Here is a 25,358-nt window from a genome sequence, read left to right on the forward strand (position 1 = left end):
TGCGCCTGCATATTATGCTTCATGCTGGCTCAACTCCATACCGTATAGCTGTTAAAGGTAATGATCCGAATTCACAAAGGAGGTATGTCGACAAACCTCCTTTGTGAATTCGGGCCACTATGTCTCATTTGCAGCCAACATCAAATAATGTAGAACTTTGCAGGAATTACGAATATGTCACGTATGTCCTATCTTTAAAATTTAAACGTAAGCAGTGTTATTCAAATTTTGAAAGGAAACCCGTTTACTTTGTATAATCTACTGTCAGACACAATTGAGCAACTGATTGACCTTTTTTCCTTTGGTAATAACATACAGAAAAGGCGCTGAAAAGGATACATGAGCATTTGTCTACGTCAATAACCCACAGTAATGGCCAACATAAAACTGATTGAATCTTTGCACAGCACAAAACGTACGACCATTCCGAGTACAAGGCTCTGAAAATCAGACTATTACTAAATGGATTGCAATCACCAAATAACTATTGGCCGTTATTTTTGCACTGAAAGACATTTCAAGCCCTCTCGTTTTGAGGGAAGTTCTTAATTAATAGTATCTTTCAAATGCCGTTGGAATTTAACCTTTTCATTTTTTTTGGCCTGCAAATGGGACATAGTAACTTTAAAGGGAAACTCCACCTTGACGTTTAATAAGTTGCTTTTAATAGAAGAGATAAAATGGAGTAACGCAACGATGAATTTTTGAACAAAAGCCGATTAGAAAAAAGAAGGTCGTGAATTATTCAACTTGCAATAGATCGAGTACTAATTTGTCATTCTTTGACTTATCTTTAGACGTCCCCTCCTGTACTAGACAGGAATCCTACAATACCTATTTTCTCTGAAGTCAAGTTTCAATCAAACATGCATCTAATCGATCCCACAATAGTCTGATATAATTTCGTTTGAATGTGTGAAAGCAGTTGCAATTGCAGTTGCAATCACTACCTTTAAGGGGGATATTGCTCTCATTTGTTACTTCCTGTTAATAATACAAGTATCCTGTTTGAAAGGATGCATGTTTTCTATACAAAAAAATCAGATACACATTAATATGCTATCTGGAATAGAAACTATCTTTTGACCCCCAATATAAAAACCGTAAACGTGTTTGTTCAACGGATAACATTTGAAATACGGGGTTAGGAAAATGATAACAAAATTGTGTAGAATCATTATAACGACGTAATACAAGTGTAGTGAGCACATTTTTTTTTTTGGATCCTCAAAATGTTTTTAATTTGCACCCCCCCCCCAAAAGGTAAAAATCACGTGATTTTACATGATTTTTTTTCTCAAGGGGGGGGGGGGGGCGGGCCCCCCGCCCCCCCCCCCCCTGGATCCGCCACTGATTACCATAATGTATGTTAATCTATTCTGTCTGACGCTGTCTCTGAATTGCACGCTACATACTGCAGCTACGTCATCGGTATACCAATGTACTTACTCGTGTTTCCTTTTCCCCTGTGCAATCCTTTCGCTGTCTTGTATTTCCCTGGTAAATGTGATCTCTGCGTGTTTCTCCCTCTCTCACTCTCCATTTATGTCGCTTTCCCTTCTCTCTATCCTACCCTCCACCTTTTGCCTTTCCTCTCTCTCTCTCTCTCTCCAATGGTGCTTTATCATGTTATAATCATGATAGCGATGACTCTTGACTCTTATTATATCATGTTTTACTTTGGGTTAAACAAAAAATGATAGGTTAATGATATCTCATTTTCACGACTCATAGTAGGGTACATGGAGTATTCAATTCAATTCAGAACTTTATTTGAGACTTTGAGGTCCATAAAACATATGTTACATATAGATAGGGAAAATAGCTGAGTATGAACATGATGAGTATAATAACAACAAATCGTACAAATACTAAAGAATATAACAAACTAAACTATACTTCGTATATACAATGTAACTGTAACATGTAACCTGTATCTTTAAAATTGATAACAGAAGACCTATAGCAATCTTACTCTAAGCTGTACTCAGAATTAACCAGAATTTGGAATGAAACTCTTCATATAATAACGAGGTCATCTGCATACATTAAATTATTGACTACTATACTGCCAGCTACACAGCCTTTTTAAAAGCATTCAAATTGTCAGATAGTATATTAACACTGGTTCATATTTGAAATAGAAATGACCTGATTCAATCCTTTATCTCTCCAAAGCGTATGACTCAAACTACATTCAATTTTACATCATCTTGCTAGGCACTAAATTGTGTGTAGATTTAATGGTATTCCTGTAAAAGGCTGTTTTTCATCTAACGTATTTCTCTTCTCTGTTTGCCTCTTGTCCTTTAGCTCTCTGTATCACCATAGTAGGTCCAAGGTATCACACTGTCTCTCTCTATTTATCTCGTTCTCTCCCGTCAACCTTTGACCTTCGACCCTCTCTCTCTCTCTCTTTCCAAAGTTGCTGTACCAAGTTATAATCGCGCTACCGATGAGTCTTATTTTATTTCTCTTTTTCTTTTACTCGGGCCTTAACATGCTCAAGCTTTCTTTCACCTATTATATGACATTCCATTTCCTTCTCTCTCGGTTTATTTATATTATTCACCCCCCCCCCCACTCTCTCTCTCTCTTCACACTGGCCTTACGAATACGAGTCTCTGGCCCATGCTAGTTATATATGTCAAACCTTAACATCAAATGTCTGCAATAACTTTTATATTTAAATTATATGGATGCCCATTTCGATTTTGTTCTTTTTGCATTTTTCATTTTGCATGCAAATTGATGTCTTAATGAGCTGTAATTTCGTTTGATGAATATCACCCATATAACTGATCAACTAAGATGATGAACTTTATGATGGTTCTATGATGTTTTTTTTTTGTATTAGCCTTTTAATGAATAAAAGACACCACAGACCATTCGAAATGGGCAAATATATTAACCAAGAAAATGTCAAAATTTGGGCGGATACATGAATACCCTCATGAAACATTTTTACCCGACAGTTATAAGAGTGTATGATCTCTAAACTTTTGATTTAGTTTTCTGTAGAGTTAATATTTTGTTTATCAATTTGTTAATTTATTGCGAATAAAGTAAGACCGAACATCAAACTGAAATCACAACAATATTGCTCAAAACTAAAACAAAGTGTAACATACATGTATTCATTAATCGATGATGATATAGATAGCAATGAAACCGTGGCCGTTACGTGCTAATGACAAAAATATTAAACAAATTTAATATGTACACGTAAATACAAAGAAGGAGACGAGAGAGGAAAAGAGGAAGAAGAAAAAGCATAAGAGGAGAAAAAAGAAGATGAAGAAGGAGAAGAATACGATACAAAAGAGGAAGAAGATGAAGAAGAAGAAGTGAAAGAAGAGAAGAAAGAGGAAGAAGAAGAAGAGGAGAAAGAGGAAGAATTAGTACAACAAGAAGAGGAAGAGAACGAAGAAAAAGAATATGGGGAGGCAGAAAAAAGAACATCCATTTTTAAGATAATAGCAGACCATTGAATAACATTGAAAGTCGATATCTTCTTCTACGGAAGCATTTGGTGAATTACCTTAGGAAAATGTATACGTTAAATATTTCAAGATTATATATCTTGAGCACCTGAAGAATATCAAACTTACAGAAAGGGTCATGTGTAATGTGCACTGATTCCAACATTTTTTTCTATATTTACAATTCCTTCCAGTACAACATTTCATTTTATTTTTTATTTTTCACTTCCAACAAAATACAATACATAATAACGAATACAATGTAAAATGTATACAAAACATAGTTACATTTGTAATTAACAAATCTTAATAGTAATTTATACATTTAAGGAAGACAAAAATTGAGTTTTTAAATTTAACTGCATTTATATTTTGAGGAAATTTTGTCCACAAGGGCTATGGAGCCGTTCCCTCATACATATATACATTGATTACGATATTAAAGGCAAGACTAAGGCAGACTAGGGTGTAAAGCATAACATAAACCCCCTTAAACTTGTGTTATGTGTGTGTTTTGGAGGAAAAAAAACCCACCCCTTCTTTAACCCCCCCCCCCCCCGCTTATTCGGCGGCCAGCTGAGACGTTGCGAAATTTTTTGGACCAACAAAAAAAGAAAAAAGGTCCTGTTTCAGATGTCATATGACAGGGCAGAAAATGAACCTTCTAGAAATGTGATATTTTCTTTGAAATTCAAATACCGCCCGCCAAATGACTTTTTTGTTTCCTTCCATCAAATTGTCTTTAATCACTCATGCGTGAATGCATCATATGAGTAGCATCCAATAAAAGAGCAGGATCTAAGCTTTGCAAATATGTGTCATTTATTAATTATACTTGTGATTAAGTTATGATAAAACATCGAAACTGGCATGCTAAAATAACATTAAACAGAAGAGTAGAAACCAAAGAGCCGCTTTTGTTTTTCAATATATCAATGTTAAAATCGCGAATAATATATGAACTCAACATCTGTATACTTTTAATAATTTAAGAAAAATTCAATAAAATAAACGAATAAATAATACTAAATTCGAGTTTGGTTGGCGATTGTTTCCGCTTTTGTCGGACCTTATCTCAGCAAAGCTTTAGAGAACATATGGAAGCGGGACGGGCGAAAAATAATGCTCCTAAATGTTTCCTCATTTTAGTGGATTATCAGACAAAGTACAACGTGAGCGCTTTTCTCTAAGGTTTTTTTAAACTTCATTTTTGTATATTTTTTTTTTCTCCAATTTTTTCCCATTTTTTTTTTCATAAACAAATTAAAATAATGTCAAGCATTTAAACAAACAAAGTCTATAAAACACTTTAATATGGTGAAAGACTAGTTTAATGTACAATGAATATCAAGAAAATACCAACACAGAAAGTATTTTTGGCTTTGGCTCTGTAAATCTTCTTGTTTACCGTTAAGTGTCAAAATTGTGTCATCTGCCTATTGTAGTAGTTTACTATTTCTCCCTCTAGATGCAAGCCAATTAAATCATTGGAATGTCTAATCAAAATTCCTAATATTTCGCTAACAAGTAAAAACAGGTATGGAGATAATGAGTCTCCTTGACGACACCCTTGTCCTATAGTAAATCTTTCTGTGCAAAAACCATTTACTGTGACACAAGAAGAAGCAATTTGATAAAATAGATGAATCCATTTTTTCAGCGATGGCCCAAAATGAAAAAAGTCAAGGACATTGATTAGAAACTTGTGAGATATACAATCCTTTTTCAAAATCAATCATCAAAAACATGCTTGGAATGTCATTAAGTTTGGTATATAAACATATATCATAAAGTAAACGAATATTTTCTCCAATAAAACGGCCTTTCAAAAATCCTTTTTGATTCTCATGTATCAAGTGGGGCAAAAAAAAATATATTAAACAAAATTGATGTTTCTATTTAAGATATGCCTTTTTTGACACCCACCGACACGGTTTCGATGTAGAGACAAGAACATCACTTGAGCCCTTTGCAAACACGATGGATATGAAACATTACAATAACAAAATGAAAGCAGTACAGTTTCCCTTTTCATCTTCTTTCAAAAAACATTTCTTTTAACTCATAGCCTGCCATGAGGGTGCATGCACACAATCGTTATAGTGCTTTGTACCAGTAATATCCTCCTTGTTTGTACATGCGAGCAAGCTATTGTTACGCTGCCATGTTATCGTCAGTTATAGCAGTTATCGTCATGCTCATTGGACTTTGCTATGTGTTTTGCACTCGCTATTCATAGAACCATCGCGTTAATCAGATTATCTCAATATAAACATGGTACTCCGTGAGTTGGGGCTTGGCACAATGGGAATTATCCCTGTGGCATGATAAGAGTTAAGAACTATTCAAGTTTTAAGTTTTTTTTCTCCACACATCTCAAACATTGCCCATGACTGCAATATATAAAAAAAAAAAACGGTATAATATACATAAACATGTATCTATCTATACAAAAAATACCACAACAAATAACCTTAGAGAAAGCAAGGTGATATAACAAAACCAAATTCATTTTTAACATAACAGGCTATTGTTGACTACGCCAGTGCGTAATAACATGATTATTAAATCAACGTGATCTCTTTATTTACGGGTTGTTGCCAGGTAAACCACTGATACAATGAATATGATTACATGGAATATCCCCATTAATGCTGCATAATAGAAAGCTGAAGTTCGTTTATTGTCGTTCTTCCCTGCACAATTTTGTTTTTTCAAAAGATCTAGGATAAGGAATGGAGAATGGAGAATGGAGAATGGTCTGACGTTTAAATAGGTGATAACATATACTACTTGTGTAAATAAACAAACGTTCATTATTTTTATTTTATTTCATTCATTCTTATAAAGCTGCATGCCATTGAAATCAATAAATATTTTTAAAATGCTCACCATTTTTTTCTCCAAACGCAAAGGCAATCAAGGCTATAAAAACAAAGACTTCTAGGATAAGCGTCGTCCATCCTATCCACCGCCCGCGGGGAGGATCTCTATTCTTCAAGTCGGTACCTGTATGAAAATAAAGTAATGAAAATGAAGTCAGAATTTCCATCAATACCCTTTTTTTTAAATATCTCGACTAAAAAGCAATTTTTTATAAGCATATGGCAGATGCCACGATTTAATAAAATTTGTTCAAAACTAATCAACATTTCTTAGAAAATTTCTGTAAAAGTATAACCCTCCAATTTTGATTTTTTTGATCGTATAAAGTCTGGTTTGGACTATACGTGCAAACCGGAGGGGGAAGGGGGGGGGGGGTGAAATAGATGAATAAGGGATAAGCACAAGCAATGATAAAACAAAAAAACATTTGAGTACTTCATTGAAATTGTTACAAATTAAAACAACAACAACTACTACTAATATAAGAGAGCACTTTACTTATTATGGTATTATTTCTGGCGAATCAATTACCGAATGTATACATGATGATTTAGTATTTCATCAGGGTGGCCGTTTAGTAGAATCTACTAAACGGCCACCCTGATGAAATACTAAATCATCAATTTCAATGAAGTACTCACACGGAACTTCAGTTGGAAGTTCATCTGTCTCCCATGAGGGGTCAGAGAAACAACTAGGGATACGCAAGGAAGAAGTATTGTTGTAATTCAAGTTAGAATATGAACATTCTGCGTCCAAATATTCCACACTGCATGTAATATATGTAATGGTAGTCATGTTAAACGTTCCATCTTCGTTGTCGTCAGACTGTATCTCTGAATCAGTGCTTCCATTCAGCATCTGTAGCTCTGGAGAGGCCATTGGGTATATGTTGTTCACTGAACAGATAACACGGTATCCATTGGCCTGCCGACTATATTCAATCAAAGGAGATCTAGAGGGTAAAGCTTAAAAGAGGAAGAATAGATAAAAGTTGCATGAGTAAAAAAAATTTTTGCTGGGGAGAAAGTTAAATAATTATGCGCCTTTCCAACCTTGATGCATATAGTTCTGTTTTGCGTTGGAGTCATGGAGCCTTATGAAAATACCTATGGGCTCCCATAAATATAATGACTGACATTTTATTTTTTCTTTATAAAAAAGGTAGCATCCACACTGACATATTTGAACTCTTGCTCTTTTAATAATAATAATAATACATATGATTTATAAGGCGCCAAATCCACTTGACAGTCAAATGCTCAAGGCGCAGCTTGTGCAAAAGATGAAATACATACATGATACATTTATACAAAGTGCGATAAGAAAGGTACATACATGAAAGGTAATGGTAATCAATTATAAGCTAAATTAAACAGATATTTCTTAAGATTGTTTTTTAACACCTCAGCAGAACTGCTATTCTTAACCCATTGAGGGAGAGTATTCCATAACGAAGGCCCAGCATGAGCGAAGGTCCTTATTGATATCAATATCATATGTTTGGGGTTTTAGTGAAACCCTGAAGTTCTATTACATTCGAAAGTTCTTCCATAGTACTTTGGGCAAAGATATGTCACCAGCTTGCCATTGTGTACATAACGTAAGTGAGGACAAACCAGTTTTTTGTTGTTGCAAAAACAAAATGTACATTTGATATAATGAGCTAGAGCCGGAGTCATATGAATGAATACCTACTAAATGTATTCTCCCATCCACTTTTCACTTCCTTTGCCAACCAAAGTACCTACAAAAATAAATCAAAGATAGGCATGAAAGTACCCCAAACATATGATATTGATATCAATAAGGACCAGTCCATGGTGGTAGGAGGGATGCAATTCCGAAGTAATTCTAATTTATGCGGCTGTATTAGAAAAGTGCATTATTGTTTAATTGTGTGTTATACACCAAAATTCCTTAACTTATAGGGTTAATTATCGCGAGCAAATACTGAAAACACGTACAGATGCAGATATACACACCATCAACACATCGTAACGTCCCCCTCACCCGATCCCGGCACCCGATCAGGCTGGTTGATAACTTTGTGTAAGATAAAGGTTATTTTGAAATAAACCTTTTAAAGTCAGTTATGATCATATATATTGAAAGAGGTTATTCCTTACCATAAACTTCAATGTTGACATCATATGTATACTCATCGACATTTCCAGCTGGAGTAACCGCACATCTGTACAGGCCTCTATCAGTAATATTGAAATTGCGCATAACCAATGCGAAATTGTCTTTCATGCTATATCCCAGTGAGCCCCCAGTTTTCCCATTGTTATTGTTCCGCCATGCCAATGCTCTTCCATCATTCACGAACACACCTAAATTAGACATTTTGTACCACTGAGCTGCAAGTACGAGTTCAGCACGATCAGGATATACACAGGGAACTTCAGCCGTTGTGCGAAGCCCTATTCGTAAAGTCACGGCTTGGCCAACAGTTTCTGCAGGATTGAAATGGCAGCATGTAGTATAAAAATCATTTCTACAATGCATTATTTAGCTGGTGGCCTACAAGCACATAGTACACAAATAAACAATGACACTCGATGATCTAGCTCAAACTATTCGCATCGAAGGAACATCAAATCGTACTATTCTCCCGAGGGCCATCGGCCCGAGGTAGAATAATACTACGGACTTTCCTGAGTGCGAATAGTTTTAGCTTGTTCCGAGAATGAGTCATTGTATATTTGTTTTATATCCCTTTCGCCTGTATCGTCCATTCGACACTTCTGTAATATCATGTACCGTACTCACATTCACATCACATTAAAAATAAAAGGAAAAAAAAGAAAATTGCTATTAAAGCTCAAATGAAACATTGAAGGATGTAAATATGTTAAGCTGGCGCTAAGCCGACTATACAGGTAATGTATTGGTGTAGTGCATTTATCGCACAGCGTAAATTACACGGCGTAAATTTGGAACTTCTGAAGTCGTACTTAATCCGTACTTTAAATGGGGCTGCATTTTTGAAGGGGGATATGGTTTAACTCATTGGGTTATTTGATGCAGAATGACCCACATGTTGATTAAAAATAATCAAATGATTTGAAAGTTATGTACTTAAGAGATTTTTTAATGTTTTGTTTTGTGTTTTATATATGAAAATAGTCTTTGTCTTCTAACATTATCAAATTCAGTCCATGTCGCTGTCATAGCTGATCCTTTTTTCTGATATAAATATGACACTGAATAAACACGAATTTGATGACAATCAAACCATTCAGCTAAACCCTCCAAAATGGAGAAGAAAAATAATCATATTCTACAACAAATCCTAGTTCCGACTTAGAATTGCGACAAGGAGTCGTGTACTAAAAGGGAGAAAACAACAATTACACAAACAATGTTGGCCGTAGAAGCATTTCAGGTGCTTAAGACTCGTATAATAGCACTGCCCACTGCGTGATCAGGCTTCGTATAATGAACGTGTAGGTGTGAGGGTGTTGCCAAACGACTGTATATATTTGGAAGTCATATTAGTGATCATATTCACTATGAATATGACGGACAAAGAAAGAGGATACAATATACAGTTCCTGAGGTAGACAAGGAACATCGATCCCTTCACTACTATTATGTAAACATGTGTAGTACAGGTGTCACATGCATATTCACCTGTTCTACACATTTTTACATAATAGCAGTGAAAGGATGTTCCTTTGTCTACCTGAGGAAATGTATGTTTTGTCCTCTTTCTTTGTCCGTCATGTTCTTAGTGATTAGTGCTGCTGCCAAACGTACGTAACATACGTTGATTCAGCATTTGACGGTACATGATCAGCACCCCGATACACTTCACGCACATATCAAACCTCGTTTCATACCGTCTGGCTTATTTGTACCGATAATTAAATGACAACGAAAGTCTAACATTATGAATGCCTACCTTTTTGTAGAAATGACCAGATTTCCAATACAGCGATGCAAGATACGAGGAACTCCATTACGCTGCTTGTTGTATCGCAGACTTGACCTCATCGAAGGGGAAACAAAATCGTGTAATCAAAATGCAATGTTGGTTAGATCGTTGTAAACTTAGCCTTGATGATTATGATATTATAATGATTATACGCACCTACTTGAAAGACTGACATAATTTGTCTTTGTATCTTAATAATTTCTCATTCTCAAATGCCTTTTGATAACTAAGGACCTACTCGTCAGTGTTTTTGCTGTGTATCTGTGTGTGTGCGCTCGCGCATGTGTGAGTACTAAACTTGGTCCACGGTTGACGCCATAACCGTGTATGTGTGCGTATTTGTGTGTTCTATAATGTAGCTTAGTATGTCCATCATCATCAACTTCAGGTGGCGCTGTAAAGCGCTGCTGTGGCCTTCACGAGAGCACGCCATGCAACTCTTTCACCTGCCATTTGTGTTGCACCTTTCATTCCTTGTCCAGACACTGTCTTGATATCATCAGTCCAAGATATTGGTGGACGACCCCTACCCCGTTTTTCTTCGACTGCTTCTTGCAGTATTTGCTTCCCAACATCTTCAGATCTCCTAACAATGTGCCCGAAATACTTTAGTTTTCTTTCCATGATTCCCCTTTTGATGGTCAAGTCTGTTCCGATCTTTTCCAGGACACACGCATTTGTCTTTTTATCTTTCCATGACACCTGTAACAGCTTCCTGTAGCACCACATTTCAAAGGCATCAACTCCTTTTCTGTCATTCTTTGTCATGGCCCAGGACTCACTTCAGTAACTAGCAATAGAGAAAGAAGTTGCTTGAAGCAGACGAACCTTCAGACTGAGAGATAGGCCTCTGCTGTTGCAAATGTGAGACATATTCTGTACTGTTGATCTCGCCATTGCCATCATTCTTCTTATCTATGTGGTGCTCTCTCCTTTGTTAGTGATAATTGAACCCAAGTACTCAAACCGATTTACTACTTCAATCTTATTTCTAGTTACGGTGAAGTCAGTGTTACTATTATCTCTAACGACAACCATTATTTTTGTATTTTGGGTGTTTAGAAGAAGGTCTTTCTGTTCACTTGCCTGTTTGATGCGATTCAACAAATCAATCAGCCCTTCTCTGCTGCTGCAAACGAGAGTGGTATCATCAGGAGACCTTAGGTTAGTGATTTTTTTACTTCCAAACTTAACTCCCCCTTTCAGGCGCACCGGAAGCAGTTTGGGATGGGGGGGGGGGGAGGGGGCAAACATTCAAGGGGGCTCACCAAGTGGCGGATCCAGGGGGCCCGGGGGCAAAAGAATGTGTAAAAACACGTTAATGTTACCCTTTTTTTGGAGATGGGCCCCCTCCCCTGGCGCTCAAGGAAGGGGGGGGGGTGCGATTTTTCAAATTTTCGAGTACCAAAAAAAATAAATAAGTGCTCACTTTTTTAGGCTTGAAATTACGGCCAGAAAGGCATATTTAGATACCTTATTTGTGACACTGGCAGGTCATTAATTGGCAGGGAGTCCAGGGGCAGAGCTCCTGGAAGCTCAGGGGTTTTAGGTATTTAATTACGGTTAGATCAGCACCCATGTGCACTCTTTAAGGCCATTGATGTAGTCCAGGGGGTAGAGCCCCCTGAAGCTCAGAGTTTTTAGATATTTAACTACGGTCAGATGAGTATCCAGGGACCTGCCCTAGGGCCCTTGGTGGGGTCCAGGGGGCAGAGCCCCCGGAAGCTCGGGGGGTTTAGGTATTTCATTACGGTCAGATGGTCATATTTTGATACCTCATTTGTGACATTGGCAGGTCACTTTTTTTTTTTTCTCTCTCTCTTTCTTTCTTGTTCTCTGTAACATACTTTTTTTCAAAAAGTGAGGGGGGCTCGAGCCCCCGAGCCCAGCCGTTTTGCAGGCCCTGACATGAAGGCTTCTAAATAAGCATATATTTCGCCCGACTGTAACAAACGCTTTAAAAGGGTATGACTTACACAAAAATTAAGAAAAAATATCAGCAACATTTGTAAATCACTGGTATAGAATGAGAAATTCCCCCCATAAGTACGCTAGTGTTGAGGGGCTCATGTCTTCTCACCCCCATTACAGAAACACACACGCTTTCCCATCCTCTCACAATATTTCCACGATATGCACGATATCTTTGCCATTGTATTCCACAATTGAGAGTGGCTCACACAGTCAAATGCTTTGCCATAATCTATAAAGCACAAATAGAGGGGATGTTTGTGTTATCTGCATTTCTCTAATATGTTTCGAATGTTGACAATCTGTTCTCTTGTCCCTCTACCTTCACGGAACGCTGCTTGCTCATCTGAGATCTCGGCTTGCAGTTTGATTTTCGTTCTTCTGCTAATCACCTTCATAAGTATTTTGCTTGCATGACAAATCAAGCTGATCGTTCGAAGATTTGCATATTCTTTCAAATCTTCCTTCTTTGGCAATGGTATAAAAAAACAGCTCTACACCAGTCCTAAGGCCACTCCCTACTATTCCAGATATTGCAACAGAGACGACACATCAGGTCAGTACCTTCTTTACCTGTAGCCTTCCACATCTCTGAAGTCAAGATGTCAAAGCCATTCTTCAGTTGTTTCATTGCAAGCTCCACTTCTGATCTTAATGGAGGGGGTTCCATTTCATCACTTTCCTCCCACTGAGCGTAAACTTGTTCCTGTGCAGCAAACAACTTGGTACTATCCCTTATGGAACAATCACATTGTTGCCACTCTATGTTCACATAGTCTACTATGTGTAAACTGTGTGGACATTATCAGGCGCGGATCCAGGATTTCTTAGGGGGGGGGGGCGAAATTTAAAAAAATATGCGAGCCAAATATTGGTACGTAATGGTAACCAGCAGTGACGTAATTGGGGGGGGGGTTCAGGGAGGGGCGAGTTTTTCCCCTCCCTCCTCCGCGAAGCGCGGAAGTTTTTACATGTCAATAAATTATTAGAGAAAGAAGACGATTTGTTGTACCGTTCCCAAAAATAATCCTCTTCTGAATTATGTTTACCACCTCCCACGCGAAGCGCGGAAGCTTTTACGTTTCACTAAATCATTAGAGAAAGAAGAAGATTTGTTGTACCGCTCTCGAAAAAAATCTTCGTCTGAATTTAGTTTTCCCCCTCCCGCGCAAAGCGCGGAAGCTTTACTTTTCATTAAATCATTAGCGAAGTAAGACGAATCGTTGTACCGTTATGACTTTTAATCCTCGTCTAAATTCAGTTTCCCCCTTCCGCGCGAAGCGCGGAAGCTTTTACGTTTCATTAAATCATTAGAGAAAGAAGACGATTCGTTATACCGTTCTCGACTCTTAATCCTTATTCAAATTTAGTTCCCCACCCTCCCGCGCGAAAAGCGGAAGCTTCGACGTTTCATTAAATTATTATAGAAAAAACACTATTCGTTGTACCGTTCTCGAAAATTATCCTCGTCTGAATTTAGTTCCCCCTTCCCTCCCCCGCGCGAAGCGCGGAAGCCATTGACGTTTCATTAATTCATTAGAGAAAGAAGACGATTCGTATTAACATTCTCGACTGTTAATCCTTATCTGAACTCAGTTCCACCCCCTCCTGCGCGAAGCACGGAAGCTTTGACATTTTATTAAATTATTACAGAAAGAAGTCGATTCATTGTACCGTTCTCGACTCTTAATCCTTGTCAGAATTTCAAAAATGTTCTTTGTCTACTCGCTTTTCTTCCGACGTCCTTTTCTCTCCTCTCTTTTTTGGCCGGCGTTTTAGGGGGACCCCACCCCCCCCTCCCCCACTGCCCCCTGGCTACGCGCCTGTGGTCAGATGAACATATGTTGATTTCTTGTCCGCTCCCGGGGGTGCGATTTTTTAAATTTTCGAGGACCAAAACCAAAAATTAGTGCTCACTTTTTTAGGCATTAAAGTACGGTCAGATAGGCAAATTTAGATACCTTATTTGTGACATTGGCAGATCACTAATTGATGGGGAGTCCAGGGGCAGAGCCTCCGGAAGCTCAGGGGTTTTAGGTATTTAATTACGGTTAGATGAACACCCGGGGCACTCTTTAAGGTCATTGATCCCCCTGAAGCTCAGAGGTTTTAGATATTTAACTACGGTCAGATGAGCATTCAAGGGCCGCCTTAGGGCCCTTGGCTGGGTCCAGGGGGCAGAGCCCCCGGATGCTCAGGGGTTTTAGGTATTTAATTACGGTCAGATGAGCATCCGGGGGCCCGACCTAGGGCCGTTGGTGAGCTCCAGGGGGGCAGAGCCTGTATTTTTAACCCAAAAGAACATAAGAATAATTAAAACCTGAATTAAATCCCATATACAATTCCATTCAAAGAAAAGGAAATTTCATAGGAATTAGATTTCATAAACATTGCGCATGCTACCTATACGGTATTTATCAATGGAGGTCTTTATAATAGCGATACGTGCATATCGTGGATATATTGTGCGACAGTGGGAAAGCGTGTCTGTTTTTTGTTATAGGGGTGAGAAGATATGAGCCCCTGAACGCTGGCGTACTGATGGGGGGGGGGGGGGGTGTATTTCTTATTCGATACCAGTGATTTACTAATGTTGCTGTTATGACATATGTTTTTCCGGTATTTGTTTACCAAGGGCCCTAAGGCGGACCCCTTGATGCTCATCTGACGGTAATTAAATACCCAAAACCCTGAGCTTCTGGGGGTTCTGCCTCCGAGCCCCACCAAGGGCCTTAAGTCGGTCCTCTGCATGCTCATCTGACCGTAATTAAATATTTTGATTTACAAATGTTGCTGTTATGCCATGATTTTCCGGTATTTGTTTACCAAGGGCCCTAAGGCGGTCCCCTTGATGCTCATCTGACCGTAATTAAATACCCAAAACCCCAAAGCTTCCGGGGGCTCTGCCCCCGAGCCCCACCAAGGGCCTTAAGGTGGTCCCCTAGATGCTCATCTGACCGTAATTAAATACCTAAATACCCCGAGCTTCCGGGGGTTAGGCCCCCTGGAACCCAACCAAGGGCCCTAAGGCGGGCCCCTGGATGCTCATCTGACCGTAATGAAATACCCAAAACCCCTGAGCTTTCGGGGGCTCTGCTCCCTGGACCCCACCAAGGGCCCTAGGGTGGCCCCTGGATGCTCATCTGACCGTAATTAAAAACCTAAAACCCCTGAGCTTCCGGGGGCTCTGCCCTCTCGACCCCACCTAGGGCCCCTAAGGCGGCCCCCGGATGCTCATCTGACCGTAGTTAGATATTAAAATCTCTGAGCTTTTGGGGGCTCTCCCCCCCCCCCTGGAACACGTCAGTGGCCTTAAAGAGGGCCCCTGGATGCTCATCTAACTGTAATTAAATACCTAAAACCATAGAGCTTCCGGGGGCTCAGGCCCTTGACCCCCTTGCCGAGGCTCATGCCCTGGACCCCACGCCAATTTACGCTCTACCTGATCGTTGATATTCCACTTTGAAAAATGTTCCGCGGGACCTGCATGTAACGTGTAAGACTAGTGGTGATGCAGATTTTTCGTCTCCCCCCCTCCCCTTCCGAACGTTTTTTCTCATTACGTCACTGCCCCGGGAAGGTGAGCCCCCTGGAATGTTTGCCCCCCCCCCCCTCCAATCCCAAACTGCTTCCGGCGCGCCTGGTGTGGTATGTACTGAACCATGTGTAAACTCTGTAATCACAGTATTTTCATAGTGTGGGTTTCAAATCATGTGGGTTACCACATAGTCGTACATATTTAACACAGATTGACACATATTTACCACAGCGTGGGGTTTGATTTACCACATAATCGGTTATATTTCACACTTAATGACACATATTTGCAACAGTGTGGTATGTATTTAACTACGTGCAAACTCTGCGATCACATGTGGTCTTCCACATAGTCGTACATATTTAACACAGTGTGCCACATATTTACCACAATGTGGTATGAATCACTATGTGTTAATTTGCATAATGAATATGAGGTGCGTGCAGATCTTTTTTGTTATACAATTTATCTGAATTTAAAGCATATTTCTTAATTACTGATGCTTTAGTTTCATTCAATTCATTTAAAAAGTACTACAAAATATAAATTGCCAATTATTAGGACATTTTACTAATTTGTATAAATTATATTTAATTAAACATGAATTAGGGAAATATTAACTATGAACTAAAATAAATTCAATAAAATACAAGTAAACGGAAAGTCGTGGGACACCTAAACAATCCTACTTATTACCAATGCCTTTACATTGGAAATTGTAGATGAACCAGTGATGCTGTGTTATTTGTTGCCACTTGCCAAATTAATTAGTACAATTGTTTATCTCAGGTTTTAAACGTAGACTTAAGTCATATTTACTTCACAAGTATGTCGATGACATATCAATGTGTTATCAAGCTTTATTTTTCGTGTACTGTAGCATATTCAACTCTACTCTCGATCTATTTTTCGTTATTTCTTGACTTTGACATAATCCCCTTTATCCCTTTTCTTTTTTATTCTTCTTTCTCATCTGTACATATACCATATATTCCTGTTTGTCGTTCTTGACCTCTGCACTCAGAGAGCAATAACTCAGTAATGTATCGATTTGGTGTCAGCTTGGGTTTGTCCATATTAGAACGCCCTCCCATGGGTGGGTTGATTTTTGCTAATATGATACATTTTCTCACACACACAGTGAGTTTGTTAGGTGTGATGGGGATGTGCGCATCTTCAGGTATACTTGATGTATTTAACCATGATGCGGTCGATGCATCGTTGGGTAGTTGTTCTCTGAGAGTATTTTGTAAATATGTTCCATATTTGTTGTTGTATTCATGAATCAGTTATCTTTGTCACATCATCTGAGGGGGCCTTAACTTAACAAGCTGTGCTTTCAAGTCTCCGCCGCTCTTTCTTCGCTTCGGTGATGTCATAGTTATACCGAGTCTAGGCTGGAGCATGGGAGTTCAGTAACCTGCAGAGTTCTGAGTTGTAGCGGATAACGGCAGCATCAACGCTCTCTGTTGCTGAAGACATGATGCTACTGTTAGTAACATCGTTGGCGAAATCAGTCCTGTTGATGCCCTTGATATTACGAGAGGAGAAGGTTGCATTTTTCCGCTGGGGCTTGTCGAAACGTAGCAAACAGGTAACAGCAGAGTGATCAGAGATACCGGGTATTACTCGTAGGCGAGAGTACAACAGTCTATCGGAGTTCCTGACCAGAATGACATCAAGGATATGGCCATGGTCGTGCGTAGGCGTAGTCACCAACTGGCAGAGTCCATGGCCGTCGACAAGATCATTGAACCTGTGGGTGTGTTGGGATGAGAGATTGTCTAAATGTATATTAAGATCTCCTGTGATGACCAGAGAGATAATTTATACAATTTCTCATCCAACAGATCTGAGAATTCATTAATAAACAATGTAAAAGATTGATAACCTGGTGGTCTATACGTGACTAAGATCTCAAGACTAGTCATGCCATTGGAGACCATGGCTGACATAGACTAACAACTTGTATAGTTAACTAATTGGTTAATATGTACAGAGAGATTGTCCCTGTACAAAAGCCCGACACCACCTCCACGCCTGGAGGCTCTGGGGTGGTGCAGAAATGCAAAGCCAGGGGAGTGAGGTCAGGTATGACTGCATCATCAGATGCAGACAGCCATGTCTCACTGATAGCAGCGATATCACATTTGTTATCCTTAACAAAGTCATTAAAAATTGTGGATTTATTTCGAAGGGAGCGTGCATTGATAGTACATACTTTAAGATGGTCTTCGAATTTGTCACGGCCACCCCTTTCCCCCCTGATGTGTCCTCAGCCGTCGCCCGATACCTAGGGATAAAATCCTCCCCCAGGCCAAAGTGTTGTCCTTCCGGAATTGAGCAAGTGTAGAAATTCACTTGTATACTGAATCCTATGAATATCCAAAGTCGTGGCGGAGTCATCACCAGAAGGGCCTGGATTAGGGTTAATATCCCCACAACTTAGTAGTTTGACATGATAGGTTGACACAGAATTGTGATAGTACAGTATGGGACGCCCAATGTACTTTCCCTTTGATTGTGCGGAGACATTGAACTGCTGAGAGTAGCTAGCTCTCATACAACAATAAATATGTGGTAGCTGAGTGCTTCTACACAAGAGAAGCACCACCAATACAATGGAATACAATTTCAATGGTATTATTGTGTCTGTGAGAGTGATCACACAATGCCACTACTACGTAGTTGATACCATAGTGTGGGCCACATGTGATTTAGGACATGTGGTAACGGTGGTAACGCTGTGGTGTACTATGTGGACATGTGGTAACGCTCAGTGATACCACAGTGTGGGCCACATGTGATTTTGGGACATGTGGTAATGCTGTGGTGTACTAGGTAGTGCAGTCGATACCACAGCGTTACCACATTGTGGTACGCACCACATAGTACACCACAGTGTTACCACATGTCCCAAAATCACATGTGGCCCACATTGTGGTAACGCACTGTGTTTGACTATATGGTACACAGTGTGGTTCACTATGTGGTAACACTGTGATTGTTCCAAAAGGGATAATGCACCCATCTTTCCTTGATGTCTTCATTCTCCGTCAGTGTTTTGCCATTTTCGTCATTAATTACATCCAGTCTTGCGATTCTTGTGTTTGTGATTTCTTTCAAAATGGCAAATGCTGCCTTGGAGTTGTTCTTGCGACGCTCTAGGTCTTCACACTTTCACTCGATGTAATTCCTTTTGTCCTCCTATACACTACTTGTAACCGCCTTGTTGATGTCGACTAGTGACCAGATCACCGATGAGTGACGAGTACCGAGTAGGGCATCGCCAACTCCGCTTGTCTGAGATACATGATACTTTCCTTGTAGGCACTGACGCCATACCTTCTACTTCGATGTCGACGAGCGACTTGATCAAAGAGTACCGAGATAGACATAGACAGCGACATCGCAAACATAATTCGTCCCTGTTTTCACGAAGTGACGGTAGAGCGCGCAACCAAAAGAAAGTTAGTTTTGAATAAATCGCTTTCAAAGTTTCAAACCATAATCTCTACATCTTTAATGTATCAAAGGCAAATAAATTTTATATCCTGGGATAGAAAATATCTTAATGTTTAGTTCTATGTTTAAATATTTCCATAATTTCTTATATTTTTTGGGGAAATGAGCTGTAAACATTACCGTCACTTCGTGAAAACACGAAATTCAAGGACGCGCTGTGATTTTATTTTCACGAAGTGACGGTACGTAGCCGCGCGCGTAAAACATATGGGATTTTTCTCTCGTGGATGGAATTCCCGAAATGGACACTAAATACGGCAAAACGTTTTGTTTAATTGATGTACAGATAAAATAATTCAAACTGTGAGAAAGAGTACATTTTCCTCTTTCTGTAGCTGCTTTTTCATTTCTCTGTGTGAACTGTTAACACAACCGTCATTTCGTGAAAACACAAATTGCATAGAACGCTTTGATTTTGTTTTCACGAAGTGACGGTACGTAGCCGCGCGCGTAAAACGTATGGGACTTTTCCCTTGTGGATGGAATTCTCGAAATGGACACTAAAAACGGCATTATGTTTTATTTAATTGATGTACAGATACAATAATGCGAACTGAGAGATAGAGTACATTTTCCTCGTTTGGTAGCTATTTTTTTTTATTGATAAGAATAAACTGAATGTCTCTGTATGAACTTTTAACTTAACCGTCATTTCGTGAAAACACAAATCACGCAGAACGCTTGTATTTTGTTTTCACGAAGTGACGGCTCGTAGCCGAGCGCGTATAAAACATATGGGATTTTTATTGTGTGAAGCAATTTCATGAGATAGAGACTGAAATACGGCAAAATTACTTGTTTAATATATGTATGGATAAAATAAGAGCACCTTTTCTTCTTTGTATAATTAGGATGTTAGATGTATGATGTCAGTTTTTGTTCACGAAGCTACGGCTCACAATAAATTAACTATCAATAGCACAGATGGATACTGGCACTAAGTGCTTTTAAAATGATTAATAAGCTATTCTCTTTAATCTTAGGCTAAAAATGGATATGTATTTAATATTATTTGAGGTTTAATTATCAGGTACATTGTATGTATAGGGACTAAAGATTGCACTAAAGTTACTATATACTTTCCACTTACGAACACGTTCAAGTAGTCTCTCCCCCCCCCCCCCCTCTCTCTCTCTCTCTCCCTCTCTCTCTCCCTCTCTCTCTCTCTCTCTCTTTACCCCCTCCATCTCCCCTTAATATCACACAAATTCTGCCATTTCTTGCTGAAATTCATGCGAGTGATATCAGGGCTTTTGCTACTCTATTACTATGAGGAATTTCTAAAATTTTAGAGAGGGGCCTAGCTAAATATATTTTTTCAGATAGGAAATAAAGCAAATATGTTAAGAAATATTTTTGAATGAAGGAAAAAGATTAAGTATTGATAATTGACCATAATCTGTAGTTAACTACTCAACTCTGCAATATAAACACAGAAAATGAATTTTGACTGAGCAGTTTTAATTCAAACATTTGGAACCAGAACAGCAAGTGGAAAATGGAGCATAAATTCAAAAATATTAAATAATTCATACCAAACATATCATCATCAATTATCATCAATACTGTATTGCATTTTAAAATGTACATTTAGGGTTCTGTGGAAAAGACTCATCAGTTATATACATCCACGGAATACGAAGGTTATTTCATTCATTATACAGTACTTGTAAATATGCTAAAATGTCTTTATCTAATTCTTTATATACGACTTGGTTATCATGTTTATTCAGCAATCGTAGCGAGTTAATGCCACATGTGACATACAAAATGCTCGACAAACATGTACTACATGTATCATAAAGTTTTCCAATGGGAAAAATGACTAATATAATAATCATCGTTACTTTTTTGTTCATCACTGTTTTTCATAAATATCTTGTGAGTAGAGTATCAGAACCAAGTCAGTTTACACAATCTCTTTCTAAGGTATTTCAATGAAATTTAGTACACAGTCTCAAACGCTACAAAGTTTACCAATGCTTAAAGGTTGTCTTCACCCAGGTAAACACGTAATCTCTGACTAAACTATTATCAGCTAAACAATGCATGATAAACATGGAAATATCAATTTGACTAATCAATTTCATTTGTCATCAAACAGATACAATTCAAAACAGCAACATTATATTGTATGATCATTATAGGATAGTTTGAAGTACCAAATACAATTATGAGAATGACTATAGAAGAAATAAATTAAAACATTAAATGTGAACTAGTAACATTGTGTTTTGAGAGAAAAACCAATTGTTGAAATGTAACTTATATTCATGTTCTAATGAAGGCATCAACCACTGTGAATACAAACATTTAAAGAAAATGGATAAACAAATTCTTCAATACAAAGATACAATATGAGGATTCATGGAACTGGAATCGAAAACTCTAATATGCATTACTGATCGAGGTAGGTATACCTGATAAATAGCAGTTCTGAGCTATACATTTGAATATTAAAGATTTATGTTTGCAGGAGTTCATTACAATACTGTAACAGAAAACTGACACCTGTACGACCATTCAGTTAATTGTTTCAGAACTCATGGAAAATGTTACCAGTTTGCTTTAAATCAATTCATTGATTTTATAATCAATCCATTTCATTGTTATTGCTAGTACACACAATTACAATTATGAGTGGAGTTTGCTTTATTTATGATATTCAAAATGTTTAAAATCAAACAGTATAAAAGAGAGATTGAGGTATTGAAACATTGAAGCATTGCCAAAACGATCTATGTAATTGATTCTAGTTTCTCAAGCATGCCCTCCAACACAAGTCCTTCAAGTTTCTTCACACATAATGTCATCCAAGCGATAGTGGTTGAAGCAGCGAAGATTCTTGATCTAGACTGCTTGAAAGTAAAAGGAAATAAGAGAAAGAAAAATCATAATAAAAAAAGTCCAAGTCAGAATCAATAAAAAATCATTATCAGAATTTCAATTATGAAAGGGAAACTTTACAGTGCATTATGATTGGGCAAAATTATTATGTGTAGTTTTGGTATCCAATTTTAGAGAGTCTCTTAATAAATTAAATACTTTATGTGGTATCACCTTAGTATTGGAATTTTTTAAAGGATTTAAAAAAATTTAATGCTGACCTCGATAGGACCACTCATTCCCTTAGCTAAGAGACCTAAGCATTAAAAACAATTAAGAATATCTTAAATTTTAACTATTGGGAAACAATCAAGAAGGAAAAAAGATACCTTTTGACTCGCTCACAAGCATAGACAATGGGTCCTCATCAGAATCGCAATCGGAGCCGTCAGGAGACTTTAAGGGTCACCATGCCAAGTCACACATGCAGCTCTGACTGTGTTCGGTGAATTGCTTCAACAGTGTTCGGTGAATTGCTTCAACGGTTCCATACCGCTCCCACTCTTAGGTCACTATGCCGAGTCACATCTGCAGCTCTGTGTTCAGTGAATTATCAAGGACCCATCTTACCAGCATGTCGGTCCCTGTATCCAATCTAATTTTGTAGAATGAAAGAAATAATTACAAGTTATTTTCTTTCATTTTTTTGCAAGCAGAGGTAAGGAAATGAATCCAATATTATCTTTTGTACATCAAATTAATTAATAGGCGTAACTGACCCCAAACAGAAGTTTTCAATTGCCCCTATTACCCCAAAATAGAATTTTCCAATTGCCCCTACCAAACAACAACTACCCCTATGCACATAAGCAATGAGTGTGCTTTAGTACTTTGCTGCTAAAGTGTGATTTTCTTGAACAGATCATGAAACTATTCTCACCTGGATTTGTGTCTGGCCTGTGGCATTCTTGAAAAGTAGATGTACTTTCCCAGTGCTTCCTTCATATAAAGTGCAAATTGTATCTACTGCATCTGAAACTAAGTGAAAGCAAAAACATCATCATAATTTCATTACCACTGAAGTGTAGGTAGTGAGACATGTACATCATCTGGTATGGTGCTTGCTTGGAAAAATCTTTAAAACACGAAGTGGAGTTGGGCAACATTTGCTGGTATCAAGAACAATTGTTTAAAATAATTTTTGTATAGGGTGAGGGACCAAGGGTACTAAAGTAAAGTGCTGCCTTTGAATATAACAGACACAGAGTACAGATAACGAGAGAAACTAAGCTAAACATGTGGACATTGTTCCCCAAAAGGTAGACTACTCATGATTACTTCAGTCTAAAAAAAAAAAAGTATTCCTTTTTCGGATGGTGCCATTTATTCATTTTCAGGGCAGGACCGTATCTAATTTTCAATTTTTAATTAAATGTTCATCCATGTCCTTCTTTGCTTGAAAGGCAAATCATTGAATTCCCTAACATTAACAGTTAACCAGGAGGGGCTACATCCCAGGTCATCTCAGCTCAGCATGATGATAATTTTCGTAACTCCCTTTGCCCTTGGCCATGTTGATGTTGGCCTTGGGCTTGGAGCCCTGAAATTTCTTAAACCCCAGGCACGCGCGCCTTACAAGAAAGGTCTCAGTCTTGTCGAGATCCTGATCTTCCCACCTCTAGATTCTAGATTGATGAGTAGTGGCTGACATAAACTGATAATTATAAAATGATGATCTAGAGTAACTAGAGTTCTAGGCTCTAAATTAAATTTATAATTAGCTAAATAGTAAATTACTGAAAAAATAAAAGTAAAACTCTAGACCCCTCTAGTCTCTAGAGTCTAGATGATCTACTCTCTAACTTTCTGTAAAACTTTGTTCAAATTTATAACTTAAGCAGATATAAAAAGAACGTTATAGCATTAATATTTGGTGTGGACCAAAATAAGAAAGACTCTCCACTTAAGTTATTTAGTCTAGATGCATATTTGTTAAGTCTAAGTTGATCTTTTTAGTTTTGGATCACATGATACTTTACTCCTTTATTCACTTACATGAAAATAAGTATATGGGGCAAAATGTGGAACGGCGGTGTATTTTTCACACATTTCTGTGCTCATGGACATATTTATGGCTTACAAAGAATCAGAATGAATCAAAAGAGCGTACCACATTAATTTACCCTAATTTTTTTTTTTTTTAAACTCACCTTTTCATGGTCTGTGACTGTTCCAAACTGCGAATTTTTCACTACCGTCACTTCGTGAAAATATTAAAAGCAGGAAAAGAGCAAACGATGTTTTCACGAATTGACGGCTGTTAAGCGCGTACTTGGCCGTCACTTCGTGAAAACAGAAAATCCTTTTGCTATGCATTTTCTTGTTTACGTCATCGTCATAGCGACATAATTAGACATTATTATGATCTGAAATTTTGTGAGGTTCAAGATGTTAGTGAATGATGTCCAAAAATGCAAAAAAATCAAAAGTGAAAATGTATGCGATTTTCCTCACTACCGTCACTTCGTGAAAACAGGGACGAATATGTAAGGACATTGTCGACGCCATCAGGAATTGAAGGAGAGCTCCACCCAATAAACAAAATCACGTGAAAATCACGTAAATATCAAGGTATCGACTTGAGGAGAGTTACGTTCTTCAAACACCTGACATTTACGTAAATGTATTAATACGTTTATTGCACTAGGTCACCTAAAACACCCGTACACTAAATCACGCAATTGTCACTGCAGTATCACCATTTTAATAACGTGATTATCCCTACCTTGGAGACCATGGTTTGTAAACCTAATACTCCCGTGTTTGTTTTGTTATGAAATTACATCTTCATAAACGAAATTATCGCGTCACAGAAACACGTGAAGCGTTAGTGATAGTTTTAGTCAAAATATCTGCGTGAAATTCACGTGAATATTACGAGGCTGACTTGAGATGAATCATGTTCGTCATTCACGTGAAATTTACGTCGGAGAGGAAATATTTGACTGTAACCCGCGTTCAACCCAATAATTACGCAAATATTACACAATAAATGAACCAAAATAATGACGTTCTCCAGGCGCGGATCCAGGATTTCTAAGGGGGGGGGGGCCCAAATTTGAAATTATGCGAGCCAAATATTGGTACGTAATGGCGACCAACAGTGGCGTAATGCGGGGGGGGGGGG

General features: G+C 38.2%; 1 long non-coding RNA gene across 2 annotated transcripts; it reads right to left on the reverse strand.

Annotated features, from left to right (window-relative positions):
- Positions 1 to 20,785: 20,785 nt before the first annotated feature.
- On the reverse strand, positions 20,786 to 24,707 carry LOC105446651. 2 transcript variants are annotated; one of them, XR_004062622.1, is made up of 4 exons: positions 24,382 to 24,707; positions 23,112 to 23,209; positions 22,561 to 22,826; positions 20,786 to 22,203 (listed from the first exon to the last, which is right to left on the reverse strand). It is a non-coding gene; the product is annotated as an uncharacterized LOC105446651 (long non-coding RNA). The 2 variants fall into 2 exon arrangements; XR_004062621.1 differs by having other exon boundaries at positions 20,786 to 22,200; positions 24,382 to 24,706.
- Between the last annotated feature and the right edge of the window lie 651 nt (positions 24,708 to 25,358).

Source organism: Strongylocentrotus purpuratus, unplaced genomic scaffold (genome assembly GCF_000002235.5).
Source record: "Strongylocentrotus purpuratus isolate Spur 01 unplaced genomic scaffold, Spur_5.0 spur5_scaffold_1, whole genome shotgun sequence".
NCBI classification, from domain to species: Eukaryota; Metazoa; Echinodermata; class Echinoidea; order Camarodonta; family Strongylocentrotidae; genus Strongylocentrotus; species Strongylocentrotus purpuratus.